Source organism: Candoia aspera, chromosome 4 (assembly GCF_035149785.1).
Source record: "Candoia aspera isolate rCanAsp1 chromosome 4, rCanAsp1.hap2, whole genome shotgun sequence".
NCBI classification, from domain to species: Eukaryota; Metazoa; Chordata; class Lepidosauria; order Squamata; family Boidae; genus Candoia; species Candoia aspera.
The window spans coordinates 55,447,058-55,462,315 of record NC_086156.1 but is presented as its reverse complement, the minus strand read 5'-3'; the positions used below and the strand labels follow the sequence as shown (position 1 = coordinate 55,462,315).

Genomic DNA, 15,258 nt, shown 5'->3' with positions numbered 1-15,258 from the left:
TCTGAGCATTAAACCAGGAAAATATTGCTGCTGATGGTTAATACCAAAATAAAAACAAACGAACAAAAACACAAGTATGGTTGAAGTGTCTTAGATACTCAGTGGACTGTGTTTCAAGTAACTATTTGATAAATTTTGAAATTAAAATGGCCAAAAGAAAAATGGGATAAGCAACTTCCAGTGCAGTGCAAATTTAACTATTCATAATGGATTCTGAAGGAACATTTTAAATATATTTAGTCCAAAATAAAATAAAATAAAAATGATCTTCTTAACATCTTCTAATGTACTGTCATTGCATTGTGTGCATGCGCGCTCTCTCTCTCTCTCTCTCTACACACACACACACACACACACACAGATACACACCCCAATGGCTTAAACTCCAGTGAGGGAGAAATTATAAATTAATCTTCCCATGGCTCAGTCCTTCCCTCCATTCCAGTTTGCTTGTCTCAGTATTTAACCTAAAATTTAGTTTGATCTCTTAGTTTACAACTACATGCTCTCAATGTCTGTGCTTGCCATCAGTCTAACGTCCACACTTCATGAAATCTTTCCATGATTACTTGTATAAATCCAGAATAGAAATAAAGGTTTTGATGTATGAATGACTTATTGTATTATGGAGAGGCAGAAAAAGTAGCATATATAAGAAGTAGTGGAAGAAACTACAAATATAGAAAAATGAAATGATATGCAAAAATAAAAGGAAACCGTACAAGGAAGATGGTGACCCTTACATTACCTCACAAGTGCATCAGTGTTTACTTAAAAAAAACAACACATTTATGTTTATTTAAGTAAATGCTTGCCATGCAGTTTGAGGAGGAAAATAAGGAAAGCTTGGAACTGCTATACTGGCATCAATATTTTCTACTCTCATTTCCAGAATAGGGGGAAACCACATGTTTATAAAGACTGTACAAATCATAATGCTTATAATGAATTTCTTCATAAGGAACATTTTGATACAAGATGTCTACTGATGCTGATAACTGAAAAAACCTACAACTACATTTGGGGCCAAAAGAGCTATTAAAGTAATACTTTATTCAGGAGTCTGACTTACTAATTTTTTCCTCCATTAAACAAATCTGCAACTGAGAATCACAGTTAAATACTAGATACTGTTTTTTATTCCTCATGACAAGCAGCCCAAGTCCCCCACAACTTTTTGAAATTTTTGAACTTGGAGAGGCTTTATTTTAATAGCTGATGTTATTCATATCTTGAAATGACAGTGAGTATGCAATCATCTTCCATTTAGCTTTAATAAAACCATAACATGTTAGGTTTTCTTGCTAGATGCTTCAGTAGTTGTTGTTTTTTTTAAAACCTCCCCTTAAGCTCTTTATTTCTTTTATATTTTGGAAGGAATAGCCAGTATGGCATAATGAAATAGCAGCTGAGGTTCCTTACTAAGTAGGGACATAATTTATGAACAATTGATTGAGTGGTCCTAAATTATGATCCCACATCTTCTGCTCAAAAGCCTCCAAATTCTATTGCTGGAGCATATCTTTCATGACAGCTCTTTTTAAAACAGAGAAAGCAATATAATTTAACCCCAGACTCTGCATTATCTTGTGCCAAAAAGGAACTAGTATGAAAAAACCTGTAAAGGAGAAAGTCACCTAAAAAAAAGAATTATGACCTAAGAACCAGTATTTCTTTTCCCAGAGTGCATATATAAAGGTGGAAAGAATCAACATGTATAGCTTCTGACTTGCAATGCCTCTCCTCTCCTTTTAGAAAAATACCAATAGTCACATACTCAGAACATTTAGATGTCTTCCGTTTCACAGACAAAGGAAAGATGGATAGAATGCACTAAAAAGTTTTTGCTATTCTTTGTATTAAGATTGCATAAGTATATAAAAACTCTGAAAAACTTTATTTAAAATTAAAAGTTTGTACCGTGATTCTACTAACCTAGATTCAGGTAGTAGCTGCAGATCAAGTTTACATGGTGATTTAATAGATTAAGAATTATTCAAGCATGGCCCAGTATTTCTTGGTTATGTAGAATTGCAAACTATGACATTTAAATAAAAATAGTGATAAATATTAACTTCATGAGAAAAAGATCAAGTTAAACAAATTAAGCATATACAGGTAAGATATATTAGGAAGAATATACTGTTAAATTTTTGGAATTTGTATAATCAAATAATCTTATAGGTCACCCTTCAGAAAAATCTGATGTTTTCCACATACAGAGGACCTAAACCTTCCAGAGATCTTAGGCAGTAGGTGAAGAAATAATAACTTATAATAAATATTAAAAATTAAGTATAAAGTAATAGTCTTCTCAATCTATACATATTTGAGAAATAATCCCATAGGCATTATACATTCATAAACAGATAATAATAGCTTAAAACTATTCTTAACAGGTCTCTGGAACGGAAACTTTTGCATGTATATTTAAAAAAAACCTGAGATTTTCTTATAAGAAGGAACAATGAAAATTCCAATCAATCCTCCCTCAACTGGAAAAGGTAGCTGAGTATGCAAACTTTTGACTTATCAACTGAGATGATTAGAAGCCTCTAATTGGCAATAAGTTGTATTCATTTCAGAACTGAGCTAACCTCCAATATAGGAGGACGTAACTATGAGCAAATGAAAATAATTCCTCATGTATGTCTCCCTGTTTTACAGATACTATCACATCAAAAATAAGAACACAAAAAAGCAGGTTTTGCAGAAATTGGATCAAATTTGGTTAATTCTTATGCCTGCTGAAGCAAAATTATCTCTATCCAATTTATTTTTGCACTTTAAAAAAAATGAAAACTGAAGAAATACAACTTTTTCACTAAATCCTATACACCTGATAATAGCATAATATCACAATGTGTGGAACTGTACCAGTTGCTGGATCCATCCTCCAAGTCAGCATTACTACAAGAGCAGTGGCAGTTTTGTGGAATCAGCAAGGAACATCAATATCACACTGAGAATAAAGAAAGTCGAAAAGACACCTTATCATCTAAGGTGATTTTAATCCAAATAATTCCACATGAGGCAGTGCAGGCTGATTGGGTTGGTAGCTCCAGTAGGGAATTGTTGATGATTATAAATAGGACATCTAGTGCAGAGACCCACCAATTGGGATTTATTTTCAGAATTTCTGTGGAAATTAAATAAGTCCCCTGCTGCTGCTTTACCATTCTTCAGTTGAAATATTAGTTTAAGGAGTTTTGAATTTGAAATGGCAGCTGCTCAGGCAAGGGGGGGTTAAGAAATTAGGAAGCACAGGCTATCACTGCTGACTGATATATGAAATAGGCCACAATAGTGAGTGGCCTTCGTTTTCCTTAGGAGAGACTTATACCCCTTTTCCAGCAAATGGAAGAAATTGAAGAAGTGATAGATGTAGCGGTGCCAAGTGACAGCAACATCAGGAAGAAGGAGTATGAGAAGCTGGAGAAGTACCTGGGCCTGAAGGAGGAACTGAGAGGATGTGGAAAGTGAAGGCCAAAGTGGTCCCAGGGGTGGTAGGGGCATTCGGGGCTGTGACTCCTAAGCTGGGAGAGTGGCTCCAACAGATCCCAGGAGGAACCTCAGAGCTCTCTGTCCAGAAGAGTGCAATGCTAGGAACAGCCAAGATACTGTGCAGAACCCTCAAACTCCCAGGCCTCTGGTAGAGGACCCAAGGTTGAAGAAGACACATACCACCCATAGGGGTGAGAAGGAAATTTTTTTATTTATATATTACATAAGATTAAAAAACTAGAGAAACATAAAAAGTATAAAAAAGAGATATTAAAGAACAAAAGAAAAAGTGAAAGACAACATAAGAGAAGGAAAAAGAAAAAGATCCAAAGAAACAATTTCCAATCTTCTTTGCAGCAGTTGCAAACATGGTAATTACCATTTCCACCTTCCTAAATTATGTATCATGTTTTTCTTCTTCTCATAAATAACCTTTTTAATTGATAAATCCTGAAATCACCAATTCATTTTTATTCACTTCGAGCAAAAGGGATACCTAAGAGACCGCCTTCTCCCAGTTGTTTCTACCCATCCGATTGGATCTGGTAGATTGGGCATGCTACGGATCCCGTCAGCCAAAGAATGTCGGTTGACGGGGACCAGAAGGTGTGCCTTTTCAGCCGTAGCGCCTGCCTTCTGGAATATTCTCCCCTCAGAGATCAGGATGTCCCCAACCCTGTTGGCCTTCTGTAAGGCCGTGAAGACCTGGTTATGTGCCCAGGCCTGGGGCCCCAAGTGTGGTAATGGTCCCATGTCTTGGTTGTATTAACATCTTACGTTGTTTACTTGGCAGCCATGTATATTTATTTTTTATTGTAATTGTTTTTATTGTAATTGTTTTATTGTTTTATGGTTTTTATTGTTGTAAGCCACCCAGTGTCACTGGTTGAGATGGGCGGCTATAGATATTGAATAGATAGATAGATAGATAGATAGATAGATAGATAGATAGATAGATAGATAGATAGTCCATAAAGGGTTTCCAGTCTTTTATAAAAGTAATTGTTGCTCCCTTCTTGGGATAAAGTTAAAGGAACATATTAGAGGCAGATCATCGCTATCTAAGTGAGGAACTAGGGTCACAGTGAGTCACAAAGTTGCAACATAGAATTGAGGGTGGTTGCCCCTCTGCCTCCCCAGAAAATAATTTCTCCCTTGATATCTCCCAGGAATGATCCATTTAGAATCCAGAGTCCAAAGTTCATAGTCAGTTGGAACAAGCTCTGACCCCTAGTACGTATTCCTTTGTTTTTACAACAACATGGGGGATATTTTCTGTCACACACTATCACTTTCATTTCCCTAGTATTAAAGCATTAGAGAGCTTAAAGCCAAGGCTCGGTAAGACAAAAATGTTCCACTCTTCCCTCAGTATGCACTTTACTTTTTCAACAATTATTATTTTATTACATTATTATGTAGCTTTTTTCCACAGATCAAATCAGAAGTTTTGATGGGGTAAATGATAATGGTAAATTTATGTTGAGACTTTAGATAAGTCTGCATTTGAGTTTTATATATTTGAACAGGAAAAAGGTAGCCTGAAAATAGCTACAGAAACAAAGCCTCTGCAAAAAGAGTGTTCTCTCTCTCTCTCTCTCTGTCTACATCTATGTCTCTCTTCCACATATTAACTAAAGTTCCAAGTTGTGAAGCAACAAAAAGCTTGGAAATTAATTTGCCTTGGGAAAAAAAACCCACAAAGGTTCAAACCAAATAATTAACTAATAAAGATAAAAATTAGCCATTTAAAAACTGTGGATAATACAGTCAAACATTCAGCAGGGCTAAAATGTGACATTTTCATATTACCAAATACTTCTGCCTCATATAAGTCTTAGTTCATTTCACCCCAGCCTCACTCTTCTACCAAAGTTCTTCAGAATCAGAGACTGAATTCCACATGCATTTAATTCTTATCTTCATTGAATGCAGATTATAATGTGGAGGAATGACCAATTGTTGGAGTTGTTCATATGGGCATACACAAAGACACATACCACAGATAGAATTTTTAACACACTCACTTACCTGTTTCTGAATGAAGTTAACTCCTGTATGATTTATGTGCAATAGCTGACGCAAAATATTACCTAGTATTAACCTAAATGTGTGGAGATAGATGGGACCTATCCTGATTTATTTTTTATCCTGCATTCTTCCCCACACTGTACTAATGTCTGATATGATATATCTACTAGAAATGTGTAAGGAGCCTTGTTTACTTAAACCCTAAAAACTTTACCTAAATTTGCTGATATCTTCTTTTAGCTCTGAATTTGGACATCAAACTTTATAAGTTACTAATTGCTATATCAGAAATGCCACAACCTTTTCCCCCTGCACTACAGCATTATCATTACCTCTTTTTATCGGATGGGTTGATCCTTACGTTTCCAGAGTCTTTTCAACATTTACGGTTGGCAACACTCAAGCATATTGTAGCTTTCTTTGCTATCTTGTTATATTTGGTAGCATGGTTAGCAAGGCAGACAAATGGGAATCTCTATTGTTGAAACACATGTTAAAAATATAATTAAAATATGACTCTGGGGAAAATATATGGCAATATTTTCAATCCCAGTGGCACAGTTTGCAGAACTAAAGCTCTGTTATTCTGAATTGTTCCTATTCTTTTTATTTCTTGTAATTTTTTAAAAATCTTAATTTCAGCATTTAAAACAAAGGAGTAGACTTAACAGATTTTATATTTTATAGTCTTATCTTGACTGTGAATAGAGAGCAGCAGGACCAAATAATTTATTAAATAAATGTGAGGCAACTGAATTTATTAAACAGAAACAAGCTTCTCATTTTTTGTTCTGCTTGCATTTTTTTTTAGCGAAGAACCATTAGTGACTCCACTCAAGCAAACTGAAGAACTCATTTCCTTCAGCAACCAGAATTGTTTATCAACACTGTTCAGGAGAAATTTCCTTTGCCTACAAATTTTGACTAGAGATTCTGATCCAAGTATTTAGCAAATAACATCAGCATCGTTACCTTCAACATGATTGGTCTGAAAGTAGATATGGCCTCACCTCTTACTGTCTCTGATCTCCAAGTTTTCAATCTGGAGGCCTGCAGGAGAGCTGCACTTATGAACTGGGACTGATACATAAGGTTATCAAGACTACATGGTCTTCGTTATTCCAGGTGCAGCCGAAAATGACTTGCCATTCTATTCCAGTTCAGAATTACTCAGAAAAAGCAGTTCATTTTTATTGGGAAGAGGTGCACTTCCCACCCTGGATCCCTAGGCATGCCCTGTGTCTGGGGAAGATATTTCTAATTAACAGATCCCTGAGGCAAAACTCAAGTGATACCTATCTCCATCATGTCTTACTTGTAAACTCTGATTTGTGATCAGGAACTATTTTAAAACAGAGTGCTCTGGAACTTGACCTGGTTCATCACGACAGTGAGATATACTTATTAATCAGAAAGATTAAAACAGAAAAAAGAAAAGAAAACCTTTGAATCCTTAGCGTTTATAATCATTGGTAGTGATCTTGTAAGTAGAGTAGTCCCCATAGTTAATTAGAATAAATCAAATCCATTTGACAGCAGTGGATCTAAAATATGAATACAGTAACAAAATTTTGATCCTATCCACAGTCTTCTACATCTCAAATGCTTCTATTTCAGTTTCCTCAGTGTTGTCCTTTCCTTATACATTGGCTTAATAATACCCACCTAGCATGTAATAATTACAATTATGTACTAAATTATTTTAATCAAATTGTGCCAACCTGCAGTGTTACCTGTCAGAAATCCAGTGCTAGAAAACCAAGGAGAATAGTCACCATGACATGTTGTAGGAACTTTATATTTTCGTAAATAAATAATTTATTTCATCAATATGTTCTATTCTATTTATTAAAGTTTACAGATTATACAGGTAGTCCTCACTTACCAGCCGCTCATTCAGTGACCATTCAAACAACAGCACTGAAAAAGGAGATTTACAACCAGTCCTTGAAGTTGCGACTGTTGCAGTGCTCCCATGGTCATGTGATCATGCTTCAGCACTTGCAACTGGCATGCATTTATGATGGTAACAGCATCCCGTGGTCATGTGATTGCCATTTGCAACCTTCACAGCTGGCTTCTGATAAGCAAAGTCAGTGGGTAAGCTGGCAGGAGGTTGCAAGTTGTGGTCGTGTGATATTGCGCTTAACAACCTCAGGTGATTAACTTAATGACCACAGCTGGAACTGATGCCATAAGTCAATGTGGTCATGTGAAGTTTCACTTTACGGCCACTTCATTTAGCGACAGAGTTGCTGGTTGGTAAGTGAGGACTACCTGCACTGCCTTTCTGTGTTTAGTTGTAATGGTTGCCTAATCCCAAATACTCAGTCTCACAAGCTCGGGCTTAAAGATAACTGATTTATTAAAGGAATAGTATGCAAATACAGAGAAAGCTGAGAATGAGCAAAAGCGCGCCAAATACAAACTTAAAAGCCTTGCCTGTAAGCAAGTTCCGCCCCATCCCTCGTCAGGGCGCTCCCCCTCCCAGGTGCTAGAAGCCGTTAGACGCGCCTGGGAAAGTAACCTTGAGCAGGAGTGCAAACCCAAACACACATTCCAAGCCCTCAAAACAACGGAGGGGGAAGGAATGGAAAAACCCCGGGTGAAGGAACACGGAACAGAAGATGACATGTGAAACGTTACAATGTTAACAGCACATTGAAATGGGAACATGACATATTGCCCCCCCCCAAAAAAAAACTATGGAGCAGGTTTGTCAGGATAGGCAGAGTGAAATTGGGCTACCAGACGAGGGGAAAGCACGTCTGAAGCAGCAACCCATTCAGGATGAGGGAAATGTTTCCAGCGGACGAGGTACTGTAAAGCGGAGCGCTGGCGTCGGGAGTCGAGGATGGATGTCACCTCGAAGTGTTGCTGGTTGTCGATCATGAGCGGAGGTGGTGGAATGGGTTGGGGATGCCAGCGGTCCGACGGCAGGTAGGGCTTGAGTAAACTACAATGGAAAACAGGATGTAAACGTTTAAGGTTGTGAGGCAAATCAAGTTTAAACGTAACAGGGTTAATTTGGGCGATGATTGGGAAAGGTCCGACAAATTTAGGGCCAAGTTTTTTGGAGGGTTGTGGGGATTTGATAAACTTAGTTGACAAGTAGACTTTATCTCCGACAGTAAAAGATGGTTCTGGGGAACGCTTTGCATCGGCATGGCGTTTATAAGTAGCCTGGGCATGGAGGAGAGCTTGTTGAATATTAATCCATGAGTGCTTGAGAGAGTCCGCCCAGTCAGTAAGGGAAGCTGGCAGTGGTTGTGGATGAGGAAGTTCAGGAATAGGAACAAACTCACGTCCAAAAACTGTTTTAAAAGGAACTTGACCAGTGGTTTGATGAACGGCATTGTTGTAGGCGACCTCTGCAAATGGGAGTAGGTCGACCCAATTGTCCTGTTGGTAGTTAACAAAAGCCCTGAGATATTGTTCCAGTGTAGAATTAACCGCCTCTGTAGATCCGTCCGTTTCCAGATGCCACGCGGTGGAAAGTGACTGTTTGGTGCCCAAAAGTTTTAAAAATGCCCGCCAGAATTGTGACGTAAATTGTGTGCCTCTGTCACTCACCAAACGGGCGGGGATACCGTGGAGGCGGTACACGTGGATGAGGAAGAGGCGTGCCAGCTGTTGTGCGGTGGGGATAGAAGCGCATGGGATGAAGTGGGCTTGTTTGGAGAAAAAGTCTTTGACCACCCAAATGACAGTTTTGCGTTGACTAGGGGGTAGATCAACGATAAAGTCCATGGAAATGTCCTGCCAGGGGACAGATGGGGTGGCAACGGGTTGAAGGAGACCTTGGGGTTTGCCTGTTTTGCGCTTTATCGCTGCACACACAGGGCAAGCAGTAACATATGCCTTCAGGTCTTTGAGTAAAGTTGGCCACCAGAATTGCCGGCGAACAAGGTGCAGAGTTTTTACATAGCCAAAATGTCCAGCCAGCTTGTCATCGTGGCAACGCTGGAGTATGGTTTTCCGCATAGCATCGGGTACATAGAGGCGATCGTTGTGCCAGGCAAGATCGTCAGTGAAGGTTAAACTGTTTCTATTGGTTTGTAACCAAGTATCTGTTTTAAGGTGGAAAAGCAACTGTTGTTGCAAATCGGATGGAATTGACAAGCGCGGTGAGCGGCTGGAAGGCAGAGCGGCTGGAGGTTGCGTTGATCGCGCTCGGGTCTGGCTACGAGTCACCGCTGCCAAACTTAATTGTTTGTCGGTCCAGACGGTGCCTTGGACCGTTGGCCCTGGGCCAGCATCTTGGGGTCGGCGGGAGAGTGCATCAGCTAAAAAGTTTTTCTTGCCTGGTATGAACTTAAGGGTGAAGTCGAAGCGGCTGAAGAACTCAGCCCAGTGCAGCTGTTTGGGACTGAGTTTTCGACTGGTGCTTAGAGCTTCCAGGTTTTTATGGTCAGTCCAGACTTCAAAAGGGTTGGAAGTGCCTTCCAATAGGTGTCGCCATGTTTCTAAAGCCGTTTTTACAGCAAAAGCCTCTTTTTCCCAAACGTGCCATCTCCTCTCAGTTTCAGTGAATTTGCGAGAGAGGTAAGCACAGGGTTTCAAGGCGCCAGAGTGGTCAGATTGTAACAAGATTGCTCCTATGGAGAAATCAGAAGCATCGACTTGTACAACGAAGGGTTTAGAGGGGTCTGGATGCTGTAAAATTGGCTCTGTGGTAAAGATTTGTTTGAGCGCTTCGAACGCTTGCTGACAGGCAGGAGTCCATTTAAGGAGCGCGCCTGGGTTCTTTGAACGTCGCGTATCCCCCTGTCCTTTGGTTTTTAACAGTTCAGTAAGGGGGAGGGCAATTTCAGCAAAATTTTGGGCGAATGCCCGATAAAAATTAGCGAATCCAAGGAAACTTTGTAATTGTCTCCTGGTACGGGGAGGCTCCCATGCCACAATAGCTTCTACTTTTGCAGGGTCCATTTCAATGCCCTTAGCTGAAATTCGATAGCCGAGGTAATCAATTTGTGACTGATGAAAGGCACATTTTGACAGTTTAGCGTACAACTCCGCTTTTTTCAATTTAGCCAGTACCTGACGCACCAAGTGGATATGTTCTGACATGGTTTCAGTATAAATCAATACATCATCCAAGTAAACCAGTACCCCCTTAAATAGGTGGTCATGCAAGACCTCATTGATTAGTTGCATAAAGACCCCAGGTGCTCCGGATAACCCAAAGGGTAAGACTTTGTATTGGAAAGCCCCAAGAGGACAGTTAAAGGCTGTTTTCCATTCATCCCCTTCCCTTATGCGAATACGAAAATAGGCTTCTCTCAAATCCAGTTTTGAGAAGATTTTGCCTCTGGCCAGATGTGATAACATATCTTTGATCAGGGGCAAAGGATATTTATTTAATATTGAGACCGCATTGAGCCCGCGGAAATCGGTACAAAGCCTTAATGACCCATCCTTTTTTGGCCTGAATAGGACAGGGGCTCCTACCGGAGAATTAGCAGGCTCAATGAAACCCCTAGCCAAGTTTTTGTCAATGAACTCCCTTAGCGTAGTGAGCTCTTTGGGAGACATGGGGTATATTTTTGGGTGAGGCAATTTTACGTTTGGTAAAAATTCAATGGCACAGTCCGTTTTTCGGTGGGGTGGCAAGCGATCTGCTTCCTTTTCCCCAAATACCTCAGCAAAATCCTGATACTGATTGGGTAGTCCCTCAAGAGGTTGAAGCGTTTGCACAGTAGTATACGCCACCCCTCCACCCTCCATGTCTTCCAATAGGTCTTTTTCGGGTACTTTGTAAAATCCATCTGCAAAAGTCACAGTTCTATGTAGCCAGTTGATAAAAGGGTTTTGTTGCACAAACCAAGGCATCCCCAGGATAACCAGAGGACCCCCCACTGGAGCTACCACAAATGGCAGCTTTTCCTGATGGGAGCCCATCTGCAAGGCGACCAGTCCCGTGGAATGATTGACTGCTTTCCCTCCCGCCATAGTTCCATCCAATTGGGTGAAGATCATAGGTCTTGGCAAAGGAAACGTGGGCAGTTCCAGAGCCGCTATGACATCAGGGTGCATAAGGGAACGAGAGCAGCCCGAGTCTAGCATGGCCCAAACTTCCACAGTTTTGGTTTTTGAGCTCAGTTTAACTTTAACAGTCAGTGTGGGGAAATTTCCACTCACCGAATCGTGGTTACGCCCGGTTTCTTCCACCTGCCCTAGGGCGCCCTTCAGGGCAGGTGGTAGGCTTTTCCCACCGGCTGCTCGAATTGCAACTCTTCTTCCTCTTCTCCGAAGGGTAGTTCTGGGGGGTCCAGTTCTGCGACGGCCGCTTTCAGTTTCCGCGGTGGAGCAGGAGCAGGCGACTTTACTGTAGGTTTCGTCTGTCGTTCCTCTGGACGGCGTCTCGGGCACGACGTGGCTCGATGCCCTTCTTTCCCACATCTCAGGCACTGACCTTTGGAGAATCGTTGTTCCCTTTCTTCTTCCCCGGTTTTCGGTTTGGGGCGGCTGGCAAGTCCAGATGTGCGCGCTCCTCTAGCAAGACGCGATTGTCTAAGCTCTTTGGTATGGGCATAGGTTTGCAGGGCATTTTCTGCGCTGCCCGCCAACTGAATCCACCCATACAGCGTTTTAGGATCATCTCTTCCTAGTGCCCAGCGAAGGATTTCTGGTTCTAGCCCCTGCTTAAACATTTCAATTAAGGTTGGCTCAGACCAGTCTTCCACTTTCCCCGACAAAGCTTTAAATTCCAACGCATAATTGGCAACTGAGAGGGACCCTTGGTAGAGTTTCCTCAAGGCATTTTTAGCTGTTTCTTGGGCTAGAGGGTCTTCGAAATGCTGTTTAAGTGCCCACAAAAAGTCCTCGAAGTCCTCTAACTCAGTTGCCTCAGCCTGGCACAGTTGCACATACCAATCAGCTGCCCTTCCTCTCAGTTTGTTGGCAATGAAATTGATTTTGCCATGTTCTGACCGAAAGTTCCGGCCCCAATCTTCCATATAATGCTTGGCATTAGTGATAAAGAATGAGAGTGTAGTGGGATCCCCATCAAACTTTACTCCAAATGGTGGGAAGTTTCTTGCCGGCTCAGCTGGCTGTGGCGGTTCCGCGAATGTCAGCGTACGCCGAGCCCCCATGGGTGGCCGATCCCTAGGGGGTCTTGCCTCTCGCCCCCCCGCCTGACGGGCTGATCGAGTTTTGCTTCTCCCCCTGGTTGGTAGGGTACTGTGCCTGGGGTACTGTGACGGCTCTTCCTCCCAATCCTCCGGGGTGGGCTCTGCATCTCTGGGTAGATCCTTAAGGATTGTCACTATTAGATCCATTTTATCCTCTAATGCCCTCATACGAGCTGGAGTGACCGGCTCTTCCAGGGGTTGGTTGGTTACCACCACCCTCGGTGACAAGGGGACTTCGGGCTCCCAGGATAATTGTGGAGACCCCCTCCCCGGTGCTCTTTCCATAACAGTTTTATGTTCACTCCTGAGGCTCTCCTGCATGGATATCAGCAGCTCATCTAGTTGGATATCCCGCAACTCCCGACGTGCTGCTCTTTGCGCTCTCGAGGTTAGAGCTGGCCGGATCCTTGCCGCCTCCCGCTCCTCCTCGCTTCCATCACTTGCGCGAAGCTGATGTTCGGTCATCGCTAGCGTTCCCTCTTATCCAACGATTGGATGGGGCTAGCGGAAAATGGATGCAATGATTCTCAGCTTTATGTAATGGTTGCCTAATCCCAAATACTCAGTCTCACAAGCTCGGGCTTAAAGATAACTGATTTATTAAAGGAATAGTATGCAAATACAGAGAAAGCTGAGAATGAGCAAAAGCGCGCCAAATACAAACTTAAAAGCCTTGCCTGTAAGCAAGTTCCGCCCCATCCCTCGTCAGGGCGCTCCCCCTCCCAGGTGCTAGAAGCCGTTAGACGCGCCTGGGAAAGTAACCTTGAGCAGGAGTGCAAACCCAAACACACATTCCAAGCCCTCAAAACAACGGAGGGGGAAGGAATGGAAAAACCCCGGGTGAAGGAACACGGAACAGAAGATGACATGTGAAACGTTACAATGTTAACAGCACATTGAAATGGGAACATGACATTAGTTTTTCTTTGTGATTAGACATGAACTGTGGTAAATTATTATTTACCTAAGGTACTTCAAGTTGAATGTCAATATGTTACACCAAAACTACGCAGGAACAAGTTAGGCTCGAAATTTAAAAGCTTGGGGAATAAGTACTACTAACATTAAGGAGATGTATTATTTATCCATGCACTGGATTGCACATTTCCATTTCGAGATATTTCCTGATATCCTCAAAATAAAATAGTTAATACAAATTAATATGAACAAGGCCAACATTCCTTAGTAAAAAAAATCTATATTAAAGTAGTGCTTCTTTATTTTGAGATGTGTGTCTTGGTATTGCTAAGTTCTTAGAAAGATTGTGTGAAACAGAGTAAAACAAGAAGAAATATATATTGTATCCACAATGGAACTAGATGCATAGCACCATTGTTGCTAGGCAATTTTCTTCCATGCTGCAAAGCACATGTAATTAATGCAATGTCAAAATGTGAAAAATGAATTTAAAAACAATAAGTTTATACTTTTATTAGATAGAAGGCACTTCCTTTTCAAAGTATGCCTAATTATATAACTTATTTTTCTATCAGACCATCACACAAAAATGGAAACATTTCTGGGAAATGCAGATAATTAAGGCAGGAACTGTGGCTGCCTATCAATTACAGTAGAAAACTGTCAAGGGCATCACTTTCTTCAAATTTCTGAAGCATCCAGAGGCAACTGCAATTCTACTTATTTTATAGGGTTATATACACAGGTAGTCCTTGACTTACCACCATTCATTCAGCAACCATTCAAAGTTAGGTTGGCACTGAACAAAGGGAATTATGACCCGTGCCTGAAGTTATGGACATTGCAGTGCCCCCACAGTCACGTGATTGAAATTCAGGTGCTTGGCAGCCTGCCTGCACTTACAATAGCAGGGACACTTCAATTCCTCCTACACGCCTATCTTCCCCCATCTATGCCCTTTTGGCCCCTTGCTGCCCTGTGCTCCAACACCCCAGCTGACCTTCACCATCTTCCTGCTCCCACTTCTGACAAGGCATGCCCAGCCAGGCTGGGGCTGGCTTCGCACTGGAAAAAGAAAAAAAAAGTAGTTCCTTTGCAAAGAGCTTCTGGACAGGGTGGGGCTTTTTGCAAAGGGACGTTTTGGTGCCCTGCGACTCTGGGGCTACTTTTGGCTTTTTTTCCCCACAGCTGAAGCCCAGCCTGGCCAGGCACACCTCGTCAGCAGTGGGAGCAAGAAGACAGCGAAAGTCAGCTGGGGCGGTGGAGCTCAAGGCCGCAGAGATCTCAGAGTGCAGGGTGGTGAGGGTGACTGCAGCTGGGACTGGTCTGGGGTGGTTGCAGCTTCCCAGGGTGTGGCAAGGCAGGATGCAGAGTGGCCAAAAGAGCAGAGATGGGAGAGAAGATAGGCAGGTGGGAGGAGCTGGAGAGGCTGGGAGGGACCATGCCTGGAATGGCTTGGATTGGGGTGGCTCCTTGGCTAACGACCGTTAAAATTTGCTTGATAATGACAAGGAGAATTGCCGGGATTGTAGTCACTAAGCGATGCAGTCATGTTACATCTTGCTTTACAAAGCAAGATGTAACACAGCAACCAAAATTCCAGTCCCAGGACTACCTGTATTTATACTTCTATTCTACCACATTGCCTTAAGACGTTATTCCTTAACAA

At 41.7% G+C, this 15,258-nt stretch overlaps 1 protein-coding gene across 3 annotated transcripts in view; it reads right to left on the bottom strand.

Moving 5' to 3' along the window:
* Positions 1 to 15,258, bottom strand: part of HECW1 (HECT, C2 and WW domain containing E3 ubiquitin protein ligase 1) — a 204,409-nt gene that overhangs the window by 142,515 nt on the left and 46,636 nt on the right. The gene's annotated exons all lie outside the window — the stretch shown is intronic.